General features: G+C 37.0%; 1 protein-coding gene across 1 annotated transcript in view; it reads left to right on the forward strand.

The window, feature by feature from the left end:
* Window positions 1–12,273, forward strand: part of LOC121453584 (coiled-coil domain-containing protein 178-like) — a 316,272-nt gene that overhangs the window by 47,453 nt on the left and 256,546 nt on the right. The gene's annotated exons all lie outside the window — the stretch shown is intronic.

The raw sequence follows: 12,273 nt of genomic DNA on the forward strand, positions 1-12,273 counted from the left end.
GTACAAGAGGATTATTCCACAGTATTTCCCCCTTTTGTCTAATCAAAAGGGAAGGTTTTAACTTCAACATAGTAAGATTATATACAACAAAAAACAGTTATCACATAAGAATCACAGTTATAATATCCTGTCTATTTGCATTTGGCAAAATTAGAGAAAATGTTCTATTATCTATCTTATCATTGTGAGTCTAAGTTTTGTGCCTAATTTATCCTTCATCACAACTAAAGAAAGCTATAAGTTTGACTATTATAGATGATTAACTATTCATCTGTATTTTTAATTATACATTATGTTTTTAAATGAGCTACATAAACATAATACCTTAAACAAGAGTAGAAGTATACATACAATGTAATAAAATTAGCATTAAATTTGTGTCAATAAACCAAAATCCATGCCAATGTAAAATATTTAAGATTAATAGTTGTTTATTTGGCTTAAAATGGGTTCAATAATCTACCTTTTATACTATCATTTCTATATTCTCTCTGTTTCTTTTCAAAAGGAGATCCCTGAATCTAATCTCCTTTACTCAGCTTTTTTCCTGACAATTACCAATAGCAATTTATAACTAACTCTCCTTAATGATAATAAATATCCATAACATACTCTGTGAGGATGTGGGCATAGTTTTCTAGACTATTTACTGCTAATTGGGGGGTTCTGGTAATCTCTGGAGGATGCTGTCAAAATTTAGGATTATGGTCAAGTCCTGACTGGAGTATTCTGTGAGGCTGGGTCCTCTCAGCCAGCAACCTCAAAACTGTTCTGGATGCAAAGGAGCACATCTTTTTACTTAAATTTTGAAGTTAAGGTATTTTAAATATATATAGGTTGTTTGAATCCAGCAGTATTTATAATTAAATGTCCCTTAGCAGATGTTGTTCCTTCCTTAGCAGTCACAAACTTCAAAGACAACACAATGACATACAGTATCCAGACTCTCTGTGTATTTTCCATCTTTATGTGGCTTTTTTCTTTTAGGTTACTTTACTCCCCCTTTAAGTACTTTAGGTTATTATTTTAAAACTATGTATTTATAATCCATAACTGTATATGCCCTCTCTTCTCTCTCTCCCAAGTCTGTATGTATATGTAAAAACATACTGTAAACTCTTTAGGGTTTTTTTTTTCCTGAATATGTTCTTACTGCATATCTCTAGCCTTTTGTGAGCACATGAATCTTTAAACTGCGATGCCAGTTGACTAGGACTGAGGTGATGGCATTGGTGGCTGACTCTATTTTTGCCACTAATGCTGAGTCAGAAAGTCATTGCTTAAAGGAACTGCACCCCTACTTACCGCCAAAAAATAGTCCACCTAACATGAGGCTACTACCAAGAAGCCATGCTTGACTCTATTCTTTTGTGTGTTTAGAATCCTTTTTTTAAGCTTTCTTATGTTTTAAGTGGAAATTCCTGTCGAACATTTTGGCACCTTATGTAAACAAAAGTTTCCTGTCCCAACCGCCCCATCCCAAGTAACCAATACAGAGGCTTAATATTACTTACAAATGCTCAGCCAATAGTTTATGATTATTACTATCTAGCTCTTATATTTTAAGTTAACTGATTTCCCTTATGTATGCTGTGCCACATGGTGGTACTTTTATTATCAATTCACATCATCGTCTGCACCCTGTGCATCTGGCTGGTGACTCGTCAACTCCACCCTTCTCCTTCCATCATCCTCAGTTTGGTTGTCCTGCCTATACTTCCTGCCTGACTACTGGCCAATCAGCATTTTTAAACCAATATGAGTGACAAATGTTTACAGTGTACAAAAGCATTATCCCACAGCATTTGTTGATTTGAGCTTATTGAGTGTCTTTGAACTTTACATTTTTCTGTTGCATTTTGTCAAGGGTCCAGGGCCATGCTCATCCAGTTCCTTCTCTTGTTATCTACAAAAATAGCAGATTATGTCCATGGATATCCTAACTTGAACTTGAAATTGTTGGAATAAGCCCTATCTGGCTGTATCATTACTCATCCTGTTCTTAATACATACCAGTATTCTTCCTGACCTGTTCACTCAAGTGTTGTCAGGTTTAGGTCAACAACAACTTCTATATTGCTAAGAATAGCCTCTGTTTCTTTGCCACTGTCTTAACCAATTTACACAGAGGCCCTAGCCAAACAAACTAGAGCTTTCTATTGGAACCTTTCTTTTCTGAATTTCAGAACTAGCAAGCTGCTTCCTTTTTCCTATTTTTGTGGAGACTTGTTTTTTCTACCTTCCAGTGATTTATTTGTATCTCCTGCATTTTAAGCCTTTAAGAACCCTAAAGTTGTCTTCTGTAATAAGATTTATGTATCTAAATCAGAACTTGTAATCCCTATGTATAGTCTCTGCATTTGTGACTAGTGGTTATCTTGAACTTATTTTTTAATGCTTTAAAATTACATTTTACTTATGTAGTAGGTCTGGGATGTCTGTGCTGTACTATGTGTGTGGAACTCTAAGGACAACTTTCAAGAATGTGAGTGAGGCCATGTGATGATGGGCATGGGAGGAAATGGTGGAAGGAGAGTGGAGGAGAAAGTGATGTAATTATATTTTATGTATATTTTTCTATAAAAAGACTCATTTATCTACATCTGTCATGTGGGTCCCAGAAATCTGGCTCAGATCATCAGACCATCCTGGTTGGCAGCAAGTGCATTTCCACACTGAGCTGCCTCTTAAGTCAGCCCACCCTTAAGTCACTGGAGTCAAACATTCAGCTACTCAGCCTTTCCACGTCCTGCAGTGTTTTCTCCTTACTAAGTTTATGATGATTCAATTCTGAAAGCTTCTTTGGCCCAGATATTTAAAATATGCCTTAAAACCATACTCATGCATCTTGCATGTTGCTAGGCCAGCAATGTGCATGTTTAGCGTTAATAGACAATGTCAGAAAGTTTGCCTAAATATTTGCATATCTTTTTACTCCTATCATCATTTATAAGAACTCCAGCTTCCAATTAACACCATCTGTCATGTTTTTATTTATTTTTAATTATGGTTCTTTTGAAGGAGTTATCCCATTATGGTCTTAAATTTGCATTTTCCTGATGACTAATGAGGTTGAGCATTTTAAACATGCTTCATTTAGAATATTGCCATTTCAGAATCTATTAACAGAGAGTCAGATTTCACTTCCAGGTGGGGCCTCCTTGTTATTCACATCTATTTGTCACTATTTTTTACTTGATATGAATATATGTTAATATTCTATATTTCTATAAATATTTAGTAATATATATAGTCACAAATATAGTTAGCAAAAACAATTTACACCACCCCTTCTCTCTCTCTCTCTCTTTCTCTTTCTCTCTCTCTCTCTCACACACACACACACACACACACACACACACAGAGCCATACCAAGCATGTCTCATTCAGATATCTAGTAAATTTACTCTTTTACTTGAAAAAGGCATTGTCGTTATGCAAGGATAGTACACATAAGTCTAATATATACCTTTCAACAAAAAAATTGAACACTAGTCCCATCCTATGGCATCAATCAGGATACAGGATGGAGAATAGAAATCCTTCTGTTTAGACAAAAGGAATTTAAATATTTCAAGAAGTTCACAAATTATGTGCCTATATGTCTTAGGCCATTTTTCCAGATGGACCAGTGAGTTGCTGATGGTTTTCAGATGGTTGCAGTTGCTGGGGATGTGTTTAGATCGGGGAGCTAAAGAATGCCTTATTTGAGGTCATTCTGAGTGTCACTGATGCCACAGGTTGTCAACTCTGACAATTGGCAGTGGACATATAAACCCACACACAAAATATTTATGTCTCCACACCTTCATTTCTAGTAGGAAGACAACAGAATACTCTGAACTAATACAGCTGGACATGGTGATGAGAGCCTAAGACCCCAGCAATCAGTAGTGGCACAGGAGAATCAAGAGTTCCTTTACCAGGAGACCCTGTAAGAAACAAAGCCAAAACAATAGAAAATAAAAAAACCAAAAAGATTAAGCCTCCAATAACCCAAATTCAGGAATATGTTCATCTTTTCTACTCTTCTTATTGCAATAGTAAAGCCTTATTTTAGTGGCATTTCATTTGTATTTTAATAAATAAAGTTTTCCTGAGGATCATAAAGTAAAACAACCACAATGACCAGCCTTACAGACCAGGCAGCAATGAAACACGTAGTGTCATTCTGAGAATCCTGGAGGAAGGATCACCATTTTGGACTGAGATAGAGATAAGACCCAGTGGCTGGCTGTTTTGCTTTTATGATCTTCAGGTTGAAGCCCAATTTTGTCTCTGTTTTTTTTTATTAATCATGCTATGCCCGATATTTGAGGTACAATTTCAGGAAGAAAAAAATTTGCCTAAGACTTTTTAGTCACAGGCACAGGCCAGAACTGAACCCTAACCTAGTCACCTGGTTTGGAAGAAAACCTAACACTTCCAGCTCCTGTTCACCCCATCTCAGTTTCCATATAAAGATGGAAAATACACAGAGAATCTAGGTACTCTATGTTATTGTGTTGTCTTTGAATTGTTTGATTTCTGAGGAAAGGGAAACAGTTGCTAAAAGGCAGCTGAGAAATGAACAAGCAACTTCTGACTACATTTGTATGTATTGTATATAGTCCTTGTACTTATTGTACAATAGTTTTCTTATATGAGTTATAGCTTTTTTCTCTTTTATTTTAGACAAAAGGAGAATGTAGTAATATTTCGTTTGTATTTTAATAAATAAAGTTTGCCTGAAGATCACATGGTAAAACAGCCCCACTGGTCAGTCTTACAAATGAGGCACTGGTGACATACATCTTTAATCCCATTAATCATACTAGTTTGATGTAGGAACTGGGCAATGTATGCCTTTAATCCCAGAAGTGCACACCTTTAATTCCAGCCCTAGAGAAGAATATAAGATGGGAAAAGACAGCTCACAGACATAGTCTCAGTCTGAGGTTACTAGAGGCAGTATTGCCATTTTGGACTGAGGTAGAGGTAAGACCCAGTGGCTGGATGTTTTGCTTCTCTGATCTTCAGGTTGAACCCCAGTTTCTGTCTCTCAGTTTTTATTAATATGCTACACCTTATCTCTGTTTGGTTATGCTAATCCACCTCACTAGCTGGAAAGAACAATGGCACCATTCCCCATCTCACATTCCTCCCCCTTTCCCTCCACTTTTTTTTTTTTTTTGAGACAGGGTTTCTCTGTGGCTTTGGAGCCCGTCCTGGAACCCTCCACTTTTTTTTAAGACTATAAAGAATAGAAGTGTACATGTGAAGAGAGGCAAAGAAGAGAATCAGAAAAAAATTTATACACTATTTTTCTGACGGGAAAATTTAGTTATTGACCTCTTAAATAAACTCAGATTAAGTTTAGCTAATAGCCACTACAAATAATAAGTAAATAAGGAGGTTAATAGATTCTGTCATATAGCGTTTCTTTCTGTGGTGTAGATTCTCAAAAGTTAGATGGGTGGATTAGAATATTTTCAATTTTACCAACCTAATCACTGGTGGTATAGCATTAGTTTTCATTTTCTTACTTCACAGTGGAATACAAATATTTTCCATGATTGAATTAGTGACCTTGAATATAAATTTAGATGTTTTTGTGATTGGCATCTTCAACTTTTTTGTGCTTTTATTTGTATTGAGACAGAAGTTAGCCTACAGTACAAGTGATTCCATGGGCTTTATGTTTTAGGATAGGGCTTAACCAATGATAAAGTTGTATATTGCAAGAATCACTCATGCAATGCTTAAGTAAGTTCGTGAATGGTTTTTAATTTCAGTTAGTTATCCTTCCGTGAGCATTTAGCAGATACATTAACCTTAATTGTTTGAGTGGGTAAAACATTAAAAGTAGTTTTTAGAGATGGGCAGTTGTCTGATACAGAAAGTACATATAATTTTGTGTTTTAAAACCACATTTGAAACTTAAAAGCACACTGGGAATTGTATTGACCTGTCTCTAGCCTTTGCACATGGACAAACTCAACCATGGATAACAGGTTGAGCAAGGAGGATTAAATACGAGCAATGTTGAGGCATCTAGTACACACTATTCAGAATACAACGTCAGTGGTTAACTTTTGTAAGGCTGAGCTTTGCTTGTGCTACTTCAAAGATTCCTTGCATGTCTTGGACTTTTGATAGTTTGATGGTAATGTACCACACATACAGTTTTAGGCTTTATGTACTTAGATTTCCCTGGTACTCTTTTATATATAGATAAATGTTGTTTTATTCCACATTTCCAAAGCTTTCACCCATTGTTTGTTTATCTATTTTTCTGCCTACTTTCTACTCTTCACTTCCCTAATTCTCTCTATCATTGCATATGTTGGTATGTGTTATAGTGTGTCAGAATTATGTCTTCATTCTTAATATTTGTATCTTTCTGTTACTCATACAGGATAAGCTCATGGAACTCATATACAAATTTGTCTGTTCTTCCTTCTAACTGATCATAAATACTGTTAAACCCAGAAAGCAATATTTATTTTTATATGCTTCAATTGGATTATCTAATTAAGTTTTTTTATACAATTTCTGTCAATTTACTAATGTTCTCTTTCTGGTAATGCATTATAATATGTTAATTAACTTCCTTAAGGAATATTTTCTTTTAACTCTTTGAACATACTTAAAATAGCATCTTTAATTTCTCTGGGATAGCGTTTTTTTTGAGTTCTCCTTTTCCCCTATATAGTTTGTGTTTATTTCTTCATATGTCTCATAAGCTTTCTTACTGTTTTGAAAAGTGGACACTTTCAAATCATGCAACATTATTGTACTTGACATCAGAATCTCACTCTTTTTGGGTTTCTTGCTGTTTCTATCTACTGAAGTTGCCATTGGTTTGTCCAGAGGTCTGCTTTATGTGTCATATGTAAGCAATACTATCTCCTTTCAGTCTAGGGATTGTGAAAGGTTAACCTCATTGCAGCTCGATGTGCTGGTTTATGTATACCTACAGAACTCACTCAGGGATCACTCAAGTCTGCCTTGTGTTTAATGTCCTGAATTCATACTACCAAGAATATGTTGACAATTGAAAGGCTACTACAGACACTATTCATCCAGCCTCCACTTTTAATTGTCTTGACTAGTCTGCTCTTTGTCCCAACTGTTACTGGAGGTCTCAAGTGTCTATAAAGCTAGACCAGTTGCTTGTGAAACATCTTCAACTCAAATACAGCCATCTTCACAAATGAAGTTTTCCTTAACAAACTTGCACCAGAGAGGTCATAAAATGAAAGTGAGGCTTTGGATGCATTCTAGCCAGTCACATTCTGCTCTTCCTGGTAAATACCAACTTCAAGCTTTGTGGCTATTACTTACACAGACATTGATAGAGGCAGAGATGGACCAGGAATATGTAAAACACCAGAGACTCCATGCCAGTTCTTATAAAGGACTATTTACTTCCATAAGTGCCTTTGAGAATTTCAAGAATTGTGTTTTTATAGTTCTTAATGAAAATTGTTCTTTCTCTCTCCTACCATTTTTTTCACTGATGTCTTTTGTCCAGATTTTTAAGACTCCTGATGTAATCTTACATTATTCTCATGGTCTCATTTTCCTTCAGTTCTGATTTGATACATGCTATAAAGCGACTTTGTCAAATACATCAACAGAGCTTTTGTTTTACATGACCAGATGATATTGCCCTCCAGCTCTTGACTATCCCATTAGTTTATTATCAGTCACTTTAATGATTTGTACAGCTTTGTGCTTGTATTATTTGTCCAACTAAAATTTATAGTTGTTATGAGCTGGACATGAGGTAGAGAAACCACTTTATATTTTTTAAAGAAATGTCATTTTATTATATAAAATTATATAATTTTATTATATAAAATGTATTATATAAATAGGTTAATGCGGTAAATTCATTTTCATTGAATTCTCATACAACTTTTTGAAATGTTATTTCAGTACTATTAGGCATTTAGATTTTGATACCATGATTATTTAATGCAATTACAAACCCTACCTTGAAACAGTGTTATGGATAGTCCAGTGTCTGACACTGATTTTATTTTTAGATAACTCATGCTTAGTGTCATATTACTTTTTCTTCCACTAAACTTCACTTTAGGGATGGAAGAAATGGCTCAGCAGTTAAGAGAGCTTACTGCTCTGCCGAGGACCTGAGGTTATTTCCCAACACTCATGTGCATCTCACAACACCTGAAATCAGGTCCCTTTGGGTTTTGGCATCTGTAGACTCCTGCACACAAGTGGGGCACATAAACACATATAGTTATATACACATATCCATATAAGTTTTTAAAAGTAGAGTCATTAAAAACACTACTTAAAAATCAATCTTCAGATTGACATGTCCCTGGAAGCAGCATGGCTCTTGGACACACCAGCTTACCCTCAGGTGGCAGCCCAGACATAGCATCCATACAACCTTCAATGACAATAGGAAATATGGACTGCAACACAGACCCTCGCTGTAGTAGGGTCGTGGACCCAGGCACTACTCTCAGCAGTAGCTTGGGCATGGACATCACCATGAACACAAGTGTTGATGTCCATTGCCTGTGTTGACAGAGACCCATGTGTACCATTCCAGTTAAAGTCCAAGGGTCATGCTGAACTGGTCCTGCTGCTCACTGGCCCTGGGAGAGCTGGCCTGATGACACAGGAGAGCTCACTCTACCCCTCATAGGATACCTGGCTACAACACCTAGGAAAGCTTGTCCCATGACTTACCGTGAGCTTTGGAGAACTGGCTGGGATGATCCCAGTGGCTGGGACTAACCAATTCACACAAGCATGTAAATAGGGCTTTGAGTTGGCCTATGCCAATAACATCTACCCCATCTGTGACCTACTGGAGCATGTAGAGCAACAAGATCTCCATGACTTGTGTCAACAGTAGGGTGTCTGAGAGGAGTTTCAGAGATGATCCAGTATTCTTGGACCTTACACCTGACCAACAACTCATTACACAATGAACATTTGCAAGTAAAACTGTTGGAACAAAAGGATCTACTATGTGACAAACAGAAGCTCCCAGTGCCACCAAGGTGAATGAAGAGGTGATGGAAAGAAAGGAAAGATTGAGAAACAAACTGAGTTTTTGTTTGTTTTTGTTTTATTCTTTTTTTGTTTTGGACTTTGTTTGTTTCTTAATTAATCTTTTACTTTTTATTTTATTTTTATTTCTTTTTAAGTTCCTTTGGGGGATACTATGTAAGACTGAAGGGCAGATACAGAAGAACTGGAAAACGAATGGATTGGGGTGCATGGTATACAATTCCCAAAAAATCAAAAAAATGTTTAAAAGCAAAGAAAACCCTTCAGTTTATATAATTAAATTAGAATACTTCATTAGATACTATATTTTTATCTTAATTTACAAAAAGCAACATAATAAGAATTCTATTCATATTCTTTTTCCCATGGGGAACTTGGTACAGACTTTATACATACTAGATTGTGTCTGTATGAATTCTATGTTTTTTTACTGATTTTATTGTCAAATATTATGTATTTTAACAGAACTTGTATAGAACTGCTAGCATATTTTAATTTTTGTATTTATTTAGTTTTCATTTTCTTTTTATATCCCATCCACAGTCTCCCCTCCCTTCTCTCCTCCAAGCCCTCCCTTCCTCCCATTCCCCCATCTACTCCTCCTCCATTTCTCTTCAAAATATGACAGGCCTCCCATGAATATCAGGCAGTTACAGTATATCAAGTTGTAGTAAGACTAGGCACTTCCTCTTCTACTAAAACTGGATGAGGCAACCCAGTAGGGACCCAAAAACGGGCAACAGAGTCAGAAACAGCCCCTGTTCCCACTATTAGGCATCCTACAAAAACACCAAGTGACACAACTGTCACTTACATACAGAGTGCCTGGATCAGTCCCATGCAGGCTCCCTGGTTGTCAGTTCAGTCTCCGTGAGCCTGTATAAGCCCGAGATAGTTGATTTTGTGGGTTTTCTTGTGATGGCCTTGACATCTATGGCTTCTACAATCCTTCCCTTCTTCTACAGGATTCCCTGATCTCTGCATGTTCGATGTGGGTTTCTGCATCTGTTTCTATCAGTTACTGGATAAAACCTCTATGATGACCATTGGACGAGACACCAATCTATGAGTACAGCAGAATATCATTAGAAATCATTTAATTGAGTTTTTCCTTTTCTTCCTTTTTTTTCCAGTCATGTTTGGTTCTATCCTAGGCCTCTAGGCCTTCCTACCTCTGGGTCCTAGCCTTTCAGGCAGTATCAGGTATGGGCTCCCTCTCATGGTATGGGTCTAGAGCTGGATCAGACATTGGTTGGCCACTCCCACAATTTCTATGTCACCTTCACCTCCAACGCATGTTGTAGTAGGACAAATTGTAGGTTGATGGTTTTGTGACCAGGCTGGTGTCCCAATCCTCCACTGAAAATATTGCCTGGTTACAGGAGATGGCTGATTCAGGCACTGTATCTCCCATTGCTAGGAGTCTTTGTTAGGGTCAGCCTCATAGAGTCCCAAGAGTTTCCATTCTACTGGGTTTCTAGCTCCTCCCAGAGATACCCCAGTTCCAGTTCCAGTTGCCTCTCCTAATACACTCTCTCTCTATCCTCCTGCCACCTGATCCCTTCTGTTCCCTTCCAAACCTCCTTTCCAGACCACCCTATCCACTGGTGATGTCTATTCTATTTCCCACTCACAATGAGATTTATGCATCCCTCCTTAAGCTTGTTACGTAGCTTCTATGGGTCTGTAGACTGTAGCCTGGTTATTCTTTATTTTACAGTTAATATTCACTTATTAATTAGTGCATACCATGTTTGTCTTTCAAGGTCTGGGTTATCTTATTCATGATGATCTTTTCTAGTTTTATCCATTTGCTAACAAAATTCATGATGTCGTTGTTTTTAACAACTAAGTAATGCTCCACTGTGTAAATTCACCACATTTTCCTTATCCATTCTTCACTAGATTGTTTCTAGTTCCTGGCTATTGTGAATAAATCTGCTACAAACATAGTTAAGCAAGTATTATTTAGATATATCTGTATTTTTGATGTTTTTATATAAGGCTGGAAATTGTTTCAAGATCTGTGTTAGAATATTGATAGGTATTGCATTCAACTTGTAAATTGCTTTTGTTATGATGACCATTAGTACTACTTTTATCCTACAAATGCATGGTCACCAGGAATCTTCCTATCGTCTGATATCTTCTTTGATTTCTTTCTTCAATGCCTTAAATTTTTTATCATGTAAGTCTTTCACTTGCTTGGTTAGAATTATCCCAAAATATCTTATATTACTTGAGGTTATTGTGAAAAATATTATTTTCTGATTTCTTTTTTTGTTAATGAAAATAAGCATTATTACATCAAGTAATAAATACAAAGATGCAACACTTGCAGTTGTTTTCTTCCAGATGTTGTGACAGTCTCACAGTAAACATGGAACTGAGACCCACAATCTCAGGATGGACATTTGCAGGGCGTGTGGCAGGTTGGGTAGTGTAAAATGAACTAACATGAATGGTCCTGTTTGTTGTGGTTTCTGTCCTGCCCGGTACCCTCTAGCTGTTTAGTCCCAGAGAAAAATCACACATAGGTCTCTATAAGTTATAAAGCTGTTTGGCCCATTAGCTCTAGCTTCTCACTGGCTATCTCTCACATCTTGATTAACCCATTTTTCTTATCTATGTTAGCCATGTGGCTCAGTACCTTTTTTCTGTGGGGCAGATCAGATCCTGCTGCTCCGGTGGTCTGGGCAGGAGTGTGAGGAATCAACTTCTTCCTTCCCAGAATTCTCCTGTTCTCATTACATCATTTCTACTTCCTGTCTGGTTTTCCCACCTATATTTCCTGCCTGGCCAATCAGCTTTTATTTATAACATGATTGACAGATTACAGACAGTTCTCCCACACCAGGGTAGATTGTTCTTTCTTCTGTATTTATAACGTGTGCATGTTTAAGATTGACTTCAAAGCACCCAGTCATGCAAAGGCTTAAGCAGAGCATCTCTGTGAAGCAGGGTCTGCACTGCCCACAGGTAGGCCAGCTACAAGGCAGATGTGCTGTGTTCTGCACTCAAGTCCTCAGAGGCAGGTGATCGCATGGAATGGAAGTCAACTGGGGTGAGGCAAATGGCAAGTGTACCCAAAGGGAGATTTTAAAGGGGACACTGGTATTTGGGGGCAAACAATAGCTTGCTATGAAGTGGCTTCACAAACATCTTTCAAATCAATGCTTGGAAAGAAAAAAAGAGCTGCATCGTTTCTAACTACTTAGAATGCACACCGTCAGT

This window comes from Microtus oregoni, unplaced genomic scaffold, assembly GCF_018167655.1.
Source record: "Microtus oregoni isolate MIOR12 unplaced genomic scaffold, Mior012 000011F_ref0000422, whole genome shotgun sequence".
Taxonomy (NCBI): domain Eukaryota; kingdom Metazoa; phylum Chordata; class Mammalia; order Rodentia; family Cricetidae; genus Microtus; species Microtus oregoni.